Genomic DNA, 14,990 nt, shown 5'->3' with positions numbered 1-14,990 from the left:
TCTGACTATTGTAAATAGTGCTGCAATGGACATCAGGGTGCATAGAAGTGCTGCATTTGTCAGGAGCTCCCAGGTGATGCTCCTGCTGCTGGTCCTTGGATCAGCCACTGCGTAGTAGGGATATAGATAGAAGAGCTGACTGAAGAGTCAAATTATGTCACTTGCAGCATTTTATTAGTAGGCTGCCTAACTCACCTGAAAGATAAATGTGTGCAGATTTGAGTTCACATGCATAAGGTTTGGTGTAGTTTTGGAATACTCATTTTCTCTATGCCCGTGAGATTATATGGACATAGAAACTAACCATATGTATCGAAAATCCACACCCAACATACTGGTGGTCACTTCAGTAGTAATTTATAGCATATAATTCCAAAAGATTTATAACTATTTCAAAATCATTTAATAGCTGCAGTTTTTTTTTTTTTTTTCACAGCTTCGTTCAACAAATGTTTCTGGAGTATTTACCATAAATCTCTCTCTGGCACTGGAAGGTTCTCTTTTCTCTTCTTCTTGAGCTCCCAGTCTGGTGGGTGAGACAGAGATAAAACAAATAATGGCAGTATAATATGATGAATTGTCCACTTTGTCCAATAGAAATATAACACAAGCCACAAATGTGATTTAAAATTTTCTAGTAGCCACATGAAAAAAGTAAGAACAAACAGGTGTAATTAATTTTAGTAACATATTTTGTTCAACTCAATATATCCCAAATATCTTCCCTTAAATATGTAATCAATATGAAAAGTATTAGAGAGGTATTTTACATTTTTTACCTACTAAGCCATCAAAATCTGTTATGTATTGGCCCTGATGGCACATCTCAAGTTGGATCAGCCACATTTCAAGTGCTCCACAGCCCCTGTGGCTGATGACCACAGCATTGGACAGTGTGGGTCTCTACAGTGGGGTGTCCAGCACCTTCACTGGACTAACACCCCCAGTATTACACCCCCACAGGGTCTGTGGACACATTGCCCAGTATCTCCTAACTTCACTTTCCTCTGGGGCTGTCCTGAGGATTTAAAGAATGAATAACACATGTCTATGAAGATCTATCATCTGTTTTAATTTTTTTCTCTTTTTTCTTATTCTTAATACTCCAGCTAACCTTTGGAATCCTCAGGGAGAAAAATCAGAATAATTTGATCAGTTTTGTTAAAATCATTCACAAGTGGTTGTAGATTGGGATTTTGTTTTAATGAAGAAGGGCTGGTGTATGTATATCACACTCACTGTTAGTTGTACTCAGAAGTCATTTCTAGGGACTTCCCTACAGTCCACTGGTTAGGACTCTGTGCTTTCACTGCTGAGGGCACAGGTTCAATCCCTGGTTGGGGAACTAAGAACTGAGATCCCACAAGCTGCATGTGCGTGTGTGCTAAGTCACTTCAGTCATGTCTGACTGTTTTCGACCCTCTGGACTGTAGCCCACCAGGCTTCTCTGTCCATGGGATTTTCCAGGCAGCAATACCGAAGTGGGTTGCCATTTCCTCCTCCAGGGGGTCTTCCTGACCCAGGGATTGAACCTGCGTCTCTTATGTCTCCTACATTGGCAGACAGGTTTTTTACCACTAGCACCCATATAAGCTGCATGGTGTGGCAACCACCACCTCCCCCACCAAAGTAATTCCTAGTCCCCTTTCTCCTGATAGGCTCTTGCCATAGAGGCCAGAGTACCACATATGTGGTACATAGGCTCTTGCTAGTAAAGGCCTTGCAAACTAGTTCTGTCCCATCCGTTCTTGCATTCTTGCATGAGTGCGTTGGTGGATAACTCATGTGAGGCTCTGTTCCAGTTACTGTGGGGAGGCAGGTTAAAAAGACAAATAAATATACAGTGAATCCTCTACATACAAATCTTCCAGTTGTGAACTTTCAAAGATGTGAATGTATGTTCCATCAGTGTCAGACTTGAGTGAAGTTGCAGCCTGCCCTCACTCTCGTATTGCTGACAATCCTTTAGCTCTACCATCTCCCACCTCCTCTCCCTTCTCTAGTCAGTAACTTTTCTCTCGCTGGATGCCAGCCCCTGTATCCCAGCTGTTGTACTGTACTACTGTACTTTTTAGAATACCGTACTGTAATATTAAAAGGCTTTCTTATTTTTTGTGTGTTTGTTTTGTGTGTATTGTTTGTCTGAAAAGTATTATAAACCTTTACAGTGCAGTACTATATAGTGAAAGAAAGTGAAGTCGCTCAGTCGTGTCTGACCCTTTGCGACCCCATGGACTGTAGCCTGTCAGGCTTCTGCGTCCATGGGATTTTCCAGGCAAGAGTGCTGGAGTGGATTGCCATTTCCTTCTCCAGGAGATCTTCCCTACCCAGGAAACAAACCTAGGTCTCCCACATTGCGGGCAGACGCTTTACCGTCTGAGATAGTAGATCATGTTAATTTGGTACCTAGACTCAGTTAGTTGGACCTACGAGCAAATTAGACTTTCAGACATACTCTCAGAATGGAACTCATTCATATGTAGGGGACCTAATGTATATGTTGGATATGCTCAGTTGCACAGTCATGTCAGACTCTTTGTGACCCCATGGACTGTAGCCCGCCAGACTCCTCTGTCCATGGGGATTCCAGGCAAGAATACTAGAGTAGGTTACCATGCCCTCCTCCAGGATATGTTAGATAATGCTATGCAAAAATAGTAAGATAAACATGGAAATAAATGGGGAAAGGGAAGTTGGAATTATCAATAGTGTGGTCAGGGAAGATCTCACCTCTAAGATGAAATGTGAACAAAGATTGCAGAAGGTCAGGGAGCCAAGTGTGTAGTTATAGGAGGAGTAGCATGCTGGGCAGCAGGAAGAGCATGTGCAAAGGCCCTGATGGGGAGGAAAAGGCTGGTCTTATTAAAATAGTAGGAGCCTGGAACTTCCCTGGTGGGCCAGTGGTTAAGAATCTGCCTTGCAATGCAGGGAACATGGGTTCAATCACTGGTTGGGGGACTAAGATCCCACATGCCATGGAACAACTAAACCCATGAGTTGCAACTACTGAAGCATGTGCTCTGGAGCCTGTGCCACATGTGGAGAGTCTGTGCACTTCAACAAAAGATCCCACATACTGCGACTAAGACCGGAGGCAGCCAAATAAATAATAAAAACATATATACTTTAAAAAAAACCAGAAGGAGCCAGTGTGGCTGGAGCATAGTGGACACAGATTGTTCAGTGGTTAGAGACCACAGATGGAAGGAGATGGCCAGGTCATGTGGGCTTCACAACCCCTCCGAGGAGCCTGGACTTCTTTCTGTAGTATGTGGGGAAGCTACTGGAGTTCAGGGCACAAGTAGCATGATCTCATTTTCACTTGAATGTGTTCACTCTGGTTGTTATATTGAGAAAAGGCAAACAGAGCGAGGAGAAGAAGGTGGAAGAGAAATGAGAATGTAGTGGGGGTGATAAGATGGTAGCTTGGATTGAGGGTGGGAGTTGGAAGTAAGGGGATGCCAGCAGGAGACTGCTGGAAAAGGTTTTCATTTCCTAATAAAAAGAGGCAGAATGTGCAGAAGTGGTCTTTCCCCTTTGACTCTTCTTTGTGGATGTGATGACCTGATTTGCTACAGCCGTTTGTGGTCAAAAAAACATCCTGAGATGTCAGCCCAGGGCTTTGTCGATTCCCTGAGCCAAGGCCCATAATTGCCCATCTCCAGATTTCCTGTATTTAGAGATTCAACAAAGCTCTGCTGCCTGCAGCTGATGGATGTTCTGATGTGGCACCCCCATGGCGTGTGTGTGCTCAGTCGTGTCTCTTTGCAACTCCATGTACTGTAGCCTGCCAGAGTTCTCAATCCATGGGATTTCCCAGGCAAGACTACTGAAGTGGGTTGCCATTTCCTCTCCAGGGGCTCTTTCCAACCCAGGGATCAAACCTGTATTTCCTTCATTGGCAGGCGGATTCTTTACCACCTAGCCACCTGGGAAGCCCCAATGGCACCCTTCCTCTTCTGCTCCTCTCTGGTAGGACCCCAGGGATCTGCACGGCCAGATTCTGAGCTGCTCCAAGAAACAAAGGGCCCCTGTGTGATTTCAGGAGGAGAAAGAATTAAAAACGCGTTCTCTCCTAATCCCCGTTCATCCGAGCTAATCTTCAAATGGGCAAAGTAATCAATTCAAGTAATAAATATGGCTTATTCAAAGGGCTGAATAAGTGGCTGGAAGCAATTCCCCAAACTGTGTTTTCCATTGAATAATTGAAATTATGCAAGGGCATGGAAATTTTTCAACAAATAAAATGTCGGAAAATCTATTAAAGATATGTCTGCAAAAATTGAAAAGCCCAACTCAGCAATAAAAAATAAATTACATTTCCGTTCTTGCTGTTGCTCCCTTTGGGAAAGAGTGTATTACTATCACTTCGTGGACAAATGGAACCAGCGCATTTCAGACTAAATGACTCTCCTGGTTATAACCACGAGGTTTAGATGACTGGATGGTTCTATACAGAAAAAGAAATAAGAAAAAAAAATTCCCTGACTTGATGCCACTCAGATAATGTATCTGCTGTTTTGTTTCTTCATTGGAGGTTTTGGGGGTCTAAGTTTTCCATCTGTAGCTCTGAGTGATAGACAACTGTGCACTTAGACTGTGGAGTTCCTTAGGCCATTTAGACCAGCCCTGTGGGATTCAAAAGTCCACTAGCATCCCTATTTCTCTTTTTATCTTATCCTGAGTAAAAGGACTCAAAGGAGAGGACACCTCCAAAGAAGCTGCTAGAAACTTGACCAACAGAATGTCATCTTTGAACTGTGAATTTAGAGATGTTCTGAGTATTTTCTCTGCAGTGTGATGCGGCTTTGTGAATTGACTTTAAACTTTGGTTGGGATTGTGATCCCATAACCCCCCTGTACTTTCCGTATTGAATTCCAAGCAGCTGTTTAATAGCTGGACACCTCTTTAAATAAAGACCATGTAGCTTAAAACCACATACTTTTTGTCTTTGTTTCTTCCTTTTAAGCTCATTGTTTTTGCTGTAGCTCACAGTGCTGGCCTGGGTTTTGCTAACTGCCTTGGGCTGGGCGGGTTCTGTGGTTTTTTCTCTACAGATGACACTTAACACCAGGGGTTACCCATTTCTGTGGACCCAGGCCAACCATGTCTACCTTCAAGCACATTCATTGCCTGGGAATCTTGGAACAGGGAGGTATCACCTCTCCTCATACTGAGTCCCGACCTCCTCCCCACTGAGAACAGTCAGAGCTATGATTTCATTTGTTGAAAGAAGCTGTTGCCTCTGGCCCCAAATTAAGGGGGAAAAAAGTCAATTGCCCACCTCAATGGCCTGCTGCACTGGTGGCAGCTTTTGGCAGACTGAAGTGATAACCAGTAGCTGAAGTAAAAAAATAGGCCTGAAGCTACAGCAAGAGCAGCTTCTTCCAAGCACAGAGTAAACGTCAGCCATGGTGCCGGACTTCATCCTGTAAACAAGGGAAGTGGGTGAATAAGACCAGGGCTCTTTCTGGGAGTGGGGGCAGGAGTGGAAGAGAGGAACAGAGTGGTGGTTCTTTTCTTCCATGCTGAGAGTGAGTTTACCAAAGGTTAGAAAGAGAGCTCCTTTGCTTTTTGTTTCTGTTTGTTGATTTGAAAGTGTGAAAGTGAAGTCCCTCAGCCATGTCCAACTCTTTGCAACCCCATGGACTGTAGCCTGCCAGGCTCCTGCATCCATGGATGGGACTTCCCAAGCAGGAGTACTAGTGTGGGTTGCCATTTCCTTCTCCAGGGGATCTTCTTGATCCAGGGATCGAATCTGGGTCTCCCGCACTGCAGGCAGACTCTTCACCGTTTTGGCTACACTGGGTCTTTGTTGCTGCATGCGGGCTTTCCCTAGCTGTGGTGCATGGGCTTCTCATCACGGTGGCCTCTCTCGTTGCAGAGCACAGGCTCTATGCACACAGGTTCAGTAGCTGTGGTGCACAGACTTATTAGTTGTTCCTCAGCACATGGGATCCTCCTGGAGCAGACACTGAACCTGTGTCCCCTGCATTGGCAGGTGGATTCTTAACTACTGAACCACCAGGGAAGGCTAAGACAATGCCTTTGTAATAGATGTTTAGATATTTTCTATCTGCTAGATATCAAACCAAGAACTTTTCTATGTTTTAAGTCATTCAGTCCTTAAAAGCACCTAATGATGGAGCTAGTTTTTTCATGCCCACTTTATGAATGAGGTAACAGATGCTGAGAGAAGTCAGGGGACTTGGCCAGGGGCACAGGTAGCCAATGCTGCCTCGGGATTTGTAGGCAAGCTGTCAAGAGCATTGCTCTTACCCTGGACAGGACTGCTGTGAGGGCGGCCCTGTTGGCTTCTGTGGATGCTCATGGTGTGTAGAACCGAGTTTCTGTCTATGGTAACCTGAAATTTGCTCTCTAATTCCAGTGCGACACCTCTTCCCTCAATTTCTCTCCCGCTGCCTCGTCCCCGCCCCCACCCCCCGACCCGGTCACCCTTCTGTAAATCATGTCTGTGAGGGAGTGGCAGTGGTTGCCTTGAAGGGAGAAGTTGCCTCAGGAGCTTTCAGTCTGTTTATAGCGGGGTGCCTGCTGGGTGCTGTCATCTGGGCCTGGTGGCCATGGGCCGTAAGCGTCTCCTGGCTTCCTTGGTTTCTCCCACTCAGAGGAGGCCCAAACTTGGTTTCACCCTTGGTGGTTCAGACAGTAAAGAATATGCCTGCAATGCAGGAGATGGAGGTTTGATCCCTGTGTTGGGAAGATCCCCTGGAAAAGGAAATGGCAACCCACTCCAGTATTCTTGCTGGGAAATCCCATGGACAGAGGAGTCTGGAGGGCCACAGTCTGTGGGGTCACAACTCAGTCAGACACAACTGAGCACGTGACAGTTTCTAGGTCCTTGCTGCAAATGGCATTATTTCATTCTTATGGCTGAGTAATATTCCATTATATGTATACACACACACACACACACACACACCAAGATGTTTACTTTTTATTTTCAGTTCAGTTCAGTCATCAGTCATGTCTGACTCTTTGCAACCATGGACTGCATCACACCAGGCCTCCCTGTCCATCACCAGCTCCTGGAATTTACTGAAACTCATGTCCATTGAGTCGGTGATGCCATCTAACCATCTCATCATCCTCTGTCTTCCCCTTCTCCTCCTACCTTCAATCTTTCCCAGCATCAGGGTCTTTTCCAATGAGTCAGTTCTTTACCAAAGTATTGGAGTTTCAGCTTCAGCATCAGTCCTTCCAATGAATACCCAGGACTGATCTCCTTTAGGATGGACTGGTTGGATCTCCTTGCAGTCCAAGGGACTCTCAAGAGTCTTCTCCAACACCACAGTTCAAAAGCATCAATTCTTTGGTGCTCAACTTTCTTTATAATCCAACTCTCACATCCATATATGACTACTGGAAAAACCATAACTTTGATTAGATGGACCTTTGTTGGCAAAGTAGTGTCTCTGCTTTTTTAATAAGCAGTCTAGGTTCTTAAATGTCAGTAAGGGTTATCATAAAAATCAACAGATTATCTAGTACTAAAGAGAAAAGAGAAAAATTTTATTTTGATAGAATGATCTAGACCTTTGAAATCAAAATATCTCTAAGGAATTTATTTTAATTATCCGACACATGTAAGGTATGTGAAATTTAAAAAACTAACATTTTATTTTGAATTACATGTGATAGTGACTATTGGATGTCAAAGTCTTTTTACTGCTTTTCGTGTTTTAGGTCTTAATTTTCACCTAGTTAAAACAGAAATACTCTTGGGAGACTACAACTTGGTGTTAGTTCTCTATTACTGTGTAACAAATTACTGCACATTTAGCCACTTAACACTCGTGAATTAGCTTTTTGATTTTGAGTAAGGCATTTCATTTCTGGATCTCAAGTTTCTGATATGTTACTGGGCAGTGGTTGGAATGGAAGTGTTTTCTAATAGTCTCTGTTCAGCTGCTCAATTGTGTCTGACTCTGCAACCCCATGGATTGCAGCATGCCAGGCTTCCCTGTCCATCACCAACTCCTGGAGTTTACTCAAACTCATCCATTGAGTCAGTGATGCCATCCAACCATCTCATTCTCTGTCATCCCCTTCTCCTCCCACCTTCAATCTTTCCCAGCATCAGAGTCTTTTCAAATGAGTCAGCTCTTAGAATCAGGTGGCCAAAGTACTGGAGTTTCAGCTTCAACATCAGTCCTTCCAATGAATATTCAGGACTGATTTCCTTTAGGATTGACTGGTTTGATCTCCTTGTAGTCCAAAGGACTCTCAGGAGTTGTCTCCTCCAACACGATGGTTCAAAAGGATCAATTCTTTGGTGCTCAGCTTTCTTTATAGTCCAACTCTCACATTCATACATGACTACTGGAAAAACCATAGCTTTGACTAGACAGACCTTTGTTGGCGAAGTAATGTCTCTGCTTTTTAATATGTTGTCTAGGTGGTTCTGGAGAAGGCAATGGCAACCCACTCCAGTACTCTTGCCTGGAAAATCCCATGGACAGAGGAGCCTGGTAGGCTGCTGTCTATGGGGTCGCATAGAGTCAGACATGACTGAGCGACTTCACTTTCACTTTTCACTTTTCATGCATTGGAGAAGGAAATGGCAACCCACTCCAGTGTTCTTGCCTGGAGAATCCCAGGGAGGGCAGAGCCTGGTGGGCTGCCATCTATGGGGTCGCACAGTCGGACACGACTGAAGCGCCTTAGCAGTAGCAGCAGCTAGGTGGTTTATAACTTTTCTTCCAAGGAGCAAGTGTCTTTTAATTTCATGGCTGCAGTCACCATCTGCAGTGATCTTAAAGCCCCCAAAATAAAGTCTGTCAGTATTTCCACTGTTTCCCCATCTATTTGCATGAAGTAATGGGACTGGATGCCATGATCTTAGTTTTCTGAATGTTGAGCTTTAAGCCAACTTTTTCACTTTCCTCTTTCACTTTCATCCAGAGGCTCTTTAGTTCTTCTTTGCTTTCTGCCATAAGGGTGGTGTCATCTGCATATCTGAGGTAATTGATATTTCTCCCAGAAATCTTGATTCCAGCTTGTGCTTCATCCAGCCCAGCATTTCTCATGATGTACTCTGCATATAAGTTAAATAAGCAGGGTGACAATATACAGCCTTGATGTACTCCTTTTCCTATTTGGAACCAGTCTGTTGTTCCATGTCCAGTTCTAACTGTTGCTTCCTGACCTGCATACAGATTTCTCAAGAGGCAGCCCAGGTGGTCTGCTATTCCCATCTTTTTAAGAATTTTCCACAGTTTGTTGTGATCCACACAGTCAAAGGCTTTGGCATAGTCAATAAAGCAGAAATAGATGTTTTTCTGGAACTCTCTTGCTTTTTCCATGATCCAGCGGATGTTGGCAATTTGATCTCTGGTTCTTCTGCCTTTTCTAAAACCAGCTTGAACATCTGGAATTTCACGGTTCATGTACTGTTGAAGCCTGACTTGGAGAATTTTGAGCATTATTTTGCTAGTGTGTAAGATGAGTGCAATTGTGTGGTAGTCTGAGCATTCTTTGGCATTGCCTTTCTTTGGGATTGGAATGAAAACTGCCCCTTTCCAGTCCTGTGGCCACTGCTGAGTTTTCCAAATTTGCTGGCATATTCTAATGGTCTAATCATCTAATGGTCTTATCAGTTTAGATGTTTGGAAACTTGGTTCTAAAACTACATAAGACCCTCTAGCTTTACAGATACTTGGCAGTACTTACAAGGAAGAGTCATGAAAAGAATGGGAATGGCTCCTTACAGTGGAACCCCATTGAACGTGCCCTGTTGATGAAGCCCTCAGGGTCCCCTTAGTGCCTAGAAGGTAGTGCCTAGAGGATAGCTTTCAAAAAGTAGTGTCAGAGAATAAGCAGGACAAGTGAAACAGACTGCTGTTTCACTGGTTAACTCATTCAAGCACTGCTTTTCTAAAAAAAATTTTTATTTATTTATTTTTGTTTGTGCTGGGTCTTCATTGCTACATGTGGGCTTTCTCTCATCACAGTGAGCAGGGGCTGTTTTCTAGTTGCAGTGCATGGGCTTTGCATCATGGTGGCTTCTCTTGTTGCAGAGCACGGGCTCTGGACGCACAGGCTTCAGTAGTTCCAGCACATGGGCTCAGTAGTTGTGGCACATGGGCTCAGTAGTTGTGGCACATGGGCTTTAGTTGCCCACGCCATGTGGAATCTTCCCAGACCAGGGATCAAACCCATGTCCCCTGCATTGGCAGGTGGATTCCCATCCAGTGTACCACCAGGGAAATTGTCATTCAAGTACTGTTACCCCCCAAGCAGTTGGACACAATTCCAGACACAACTGGGGTTTCAAAAATCAAACTAAAAACCAAGCAATAACAGAGCTTCTCTTGTTGAGGAGCAAAGCAGGTGTGGAAGCCACTAATGCTGCCTCTCAATATTCCCACTTCCCCTCCTTTAGGTGAGCAGGAAGGTTGGACTTCCCTGGCTTCTGAGGATGGATGTCTCATGTGATCTTTCTGTGCCTGATAATGTGATTGGAAGAGGTGCAGGCTGCTTCTGGGTGCCAGTGCCTTAGAGTTAATTGAGGTTCTCCATGTTCTGGCCTCCTCTTCTACAGTGGTCATGTGAGTAGGATGTGTCATGGGGTGCAACAGCAAGAACAGCTACCTGGAAGGTGCCAGAACTGGCAGTATACTTTGAATAACTGAGCAATAAGCCATTGTTTTAAGCTTTTAAGATGTTTGAGGTTATCAGTTACTACAGTGGAAACTAGCATAACCTGATGGATACAGAAAGAAACAGACAGCAACATTTACTGAATAGGGAATATCACTTTACTGAGAAAAGGAGGAAAAAAGCCCTGCCCTGATAATCCAAATTCCTGGGTGAAATATTTTGATTTTTTTCTTTTTCTGCTCCCTCTCCAGCTTGAGGGAGTTGGTGAAGTGTTAAAAAGCAGATAGCAGGGCTCTGAAAAAGATGAAGAATTAGTCTGGATTCATAGATTGAACTGCCAACCTCTGCCAACTGAGAGTTGGCTGGATTTGCAAGCTTGGTTTTCTAAAGATATACCTTTTATAATTTTGTCTGAAGTCTTCTTCTGGTTCACTTGTTTTAGTTCTGATGGGCTGCATGCAAAAAAAAAAAAAAAAAAAAGCGTTGGAATTCTGTCTTTCAACTAAATAACTTGGTTTTTTTTTTTTTGAGCTCTTGTTATGTTTGGGCTGATGTGTTTTGGCCATCTTCTCAAAAACCTTTTCCTGCTGCTTTTTACTCAGATCAGTTTCCTGGAATTCCTCTAAGCCAACCCTGTTACAAACCAGACATCAGGCCCCAAATCTAAAATTTAGGACTTCTTCCTGTGGAAATGAAGCCTCTGTTGGTCTTCTTAATATGTCTCATTCTATGAGATTCTCAGATCCAAGAAACACAAAGTTTTGAACACAAAGTTCAAAAGCAGGTGTGTGTGTACTCAGTTGCCCAATTGAGTCTTGACTCTTTGTGTGGGCATGAACTGTAGCCCACTAGGCTCCTCTGCCCATGGAATTTTCCAGGCAAGAATACTGGAGTGGGTTGCCATTTCCTTCTCCAGGGAATCTTCCAACCCAGGGATTGAACTCATATCTGTTGTTTCTCCTGGATTGGCAAGTGGATTCTTTACCACTGAGCCACCTGAGAAGCCCTCAGAAGCAGGTAGAAGTAAGTGAAGAGAAAACTCAAAGAAAACTCACTTGTTTGCCTGTTTATTTTTATACCAAGTACTAGTTGAGTTCATTTTCTCTATTTTTAAATTTAATTTTGTATCAGTCATATGCTCATGGGATTTAAGATTATTACTAAGAATATTCAGTAAAAGATCTCATTCCCACCTTCATCCCTCAGCGACTCAGTGTCCCTCTCCATTATAATTAATTTATACCCCTGTACAAATATGTATTATGTATAAGTAAGGACATATTTCAAATATTCCTTATTTTTTCTCTTTTTTAAAATTTGGTAACATCCTATCCCTCATTACGTTTCTTGCTTTTCTTGCTAATGGTATATCTATCTTGTAGATCTTTCCACAACAGTACATAAGGAGCTTCCTTATTTTAAAAATTCCAGTAAGTTCATTTAACCAAATTCTGTATTGATGGGCATTTAGGTTGTTTTTAGTCTTTTCTTCTACAAACCTTGCTGTGATGAATAACTGTCCTTAAGTCAGTTTGTGTCTCTGTGAGTATATTCATGGAAATAGGTGAAATTAAGGTGTAACGGCAGAGGGCTCAAAAATATATGATGAGAGTGAGGATGCTCACTCCCAAACCACAGTGCTCAGGGCCTAACATGGACAATTGCTCTGAATTTCAAAATGTTATCACAGCATACACTTACAAAGTATATTTTTGTGGTAATTGTGTGCCCAATGCTATGTAGGCAATAAGCAAAATATGTAGGAATGATGCCTCCCTAAGCAACTTGTGAGTCAGGAAGGGTAGTGTGGTTAATTTTATATTTTATGTGTCAACTTGGCTGCACTGTGGTAGTAGTTATCTGGTTAAATGATAGTCTAGATAGTACTATAAAGTTTTTTTTTCCAAATATGATTAATATTTACAATCAGTTGGCATTAGGTAAAGCAGATTACTCTCCATAATCTGGATGAGCCTCATCCTTATATTTGAAGGCCTTAAGAACAAAGACTGAGGTTTCCTGAGGAAGAAAGAATTCTATTCAAGGTTGCAGCATAGAAACCTTTTTTAAATTTCTACTTTGCTCCCCTGCAGAATTCAGTCTCAAGTCTGCAACATCAATTCTTACTTGAATTTCTAGCTTGCTACCCTGCCTTACAAATTTTAGGCTTGCTAGCCCCCACCATTATGTGAGCCAATTCCTTAAAATAAATCCCTCTCCATATGCATATGTATATATATATCTCCTGTTGATTCTGTTTCTCTGGAGATCCCTGAGTAATACAAGCAGAAATGATGATTCCCACCCAAGAATTGAGGAAGCAGAGGCTGAGAGGGTCCATATCCCTCTAGAGCATGAACTCTAAAATCAAAAGCTCTTTCAGTTGCCTTGCAATTTAATTAGAACTCAAAATAGGGTATACGCAGTGACAGTCCCATTATAGAATACAAGGCACACCCATCAAGGTGCTTTTACTGTGTCTGTAGACACTGCTGCAGGGAAGCCATGGGTTGGAGTGTGAGATCTCCCTGGTTACCTCCGATTGGCACAGAGACAGCAGTGTGACCCAGTGGTAGCCAGACTGCAGACTGGCCATTAACCAATAGCTTGGCCTGTCATTGAAAGATAACCTGGGCCAGTGACATTCAGTCAATCAATCCTAAAGGAAATCAACCTCGAATATTCATTGGAAGGACTGTTGCTAAAGCTGAAGCTCCAATACTTTAGCCACCTGATGGGAAGAGCTGACTCATTGAAAAAGACCCTGATTCTGGGAAATATTGAAGGCAGGAGGAGAACGGGGTTACAGTGGATGAGATGATTGGATGGCATCACTGGCTCAATGGACACGAGTTTGAGCAAATTCTGGGAGATGGTGAAGGACAGGGAAATCTGGCGTGCTGCAGTCCATGGGGTCACAAAGAGTTGGACATGGCTGAGTGACTGAATAACAATGACGTTCAGGCAGAGGCTGGGTAACAGAGCAGTAAACTGTGGGAGTAGAGGCTGGCAGGCTGTGATACAAGGAGAAGCGGGGCAGAGCACAGGAAGATGGATGCACACTGATGTTGTAAGAGAAGAGAACACTGACACAGAGTGCAGAAGCAAACCCATCAGGATACAGTGGGCAAAGGATGGTGTGCCTGGGCTCCAGAGTTCCCCAGATCCTCATGGTGTGGCAGCCTCAGGGGTATCCTTAAGGCAGACCTACTTGGTCTTCATGAAACTCAACTCAAACCTCTGTGTTACAACTGATTTTTACATTCCTGAAATAGGAGACTTTCAGCGGAATTCCAAAGACAGATCTTACGTAGGCCATTAGAACCAAGAAGTTCAGCCTGGAGTTCTGAGGCTGGAGATAAACTTACCTTGGTCTAACTGAAAGTTGGGAAACCAAGTTGCTCTCGTTTTACTAACATCTACATTTTATAGCTAGAGGGGACTTAGTGAACAGTCCGCCCCCCGACCCCGCCTCCCTGAGCTTCTGAGATGGGAGCCTAGCAGGAGCTCACCCAGGGTCTCACAGACCGGAAGTCTTTCCAGTGCCTCTGCAGCAATGTTTGCAAAACTTCCTGATTATTTGAGTTCTTTAAACATTTCTCTCTCTCTCAAAACTAATCCTCTTTGGTGTTTTTAGAATTGTATGCATTATAGACTTTTAGGGTCTCGGAAAAAAACAATCCCTAGAAAATACTTTTTAAGGTCTATATCAGCCCCTAGATGTGTAATAGAACAAAGTAGTTATTTCTTTTTTTTTTTTCAGCTGTGCCACTTGGCTTGTGGGATCTTAGTTTCCTGACCAGGGATTGAATGAACCTGGGCTCTGGCAGTGAAAGCACTAAGTCCTAATCATTGGACCGTTAGAGAATTCCTTGATAGTTTCTTAAAAAAAAAAATTTAAAGATAGGGGAAAACTCCTCATATTCCCTGAGAACTAAATAGAACATATCCAGGTGCTAATTTGGAGGTTCAACTAAAACCTGTGACATCCAGTAATGTCATACAATAAGTGTGGAAAACCAACTCTTGGGAAGGAATTGAGTAAGATGCTTTCATATTTTACATATGAAAAATTCTCCTGAAGACATAAATTTTTTTTTGTTATTAATAAACTTAATTTTTTAAGAGCTATTTTAGTTTAACAATAAAATTGAGTAGTAGTTACAGAGAGTTCCATATACATACAACTTCCTTTGCTATGCACATCCCTCACCAGAATCCTACACTTGTTACAATCAATGAATCTACACTGACATTTCATCACCCAGAGTCCATAATATACATTAGGGCACCGGGAGCTTTATTCACAATTGTCAAAACTTAGAAGCAAACAAGATTTCCTTCAGTAGGTGAATGGATAAACTGTGGT

Source organism: Bos mutus, chromosome 2 (genome assembly GCF_027580195.1).
Source record: "Bos mutus isolate GX-2022 chromosome 2, NWIPB_WYAK_1.1, whole genome shotgun sequence".
NCBI classification, from domain to species: Eukaryota; Metazoa; Chordata; class Mammalia; order Artiodactyla; family Bovidae; genus Bos; species Bos mutus.
Note: the sequence above shows the minus strand (reverse complement) of the source record.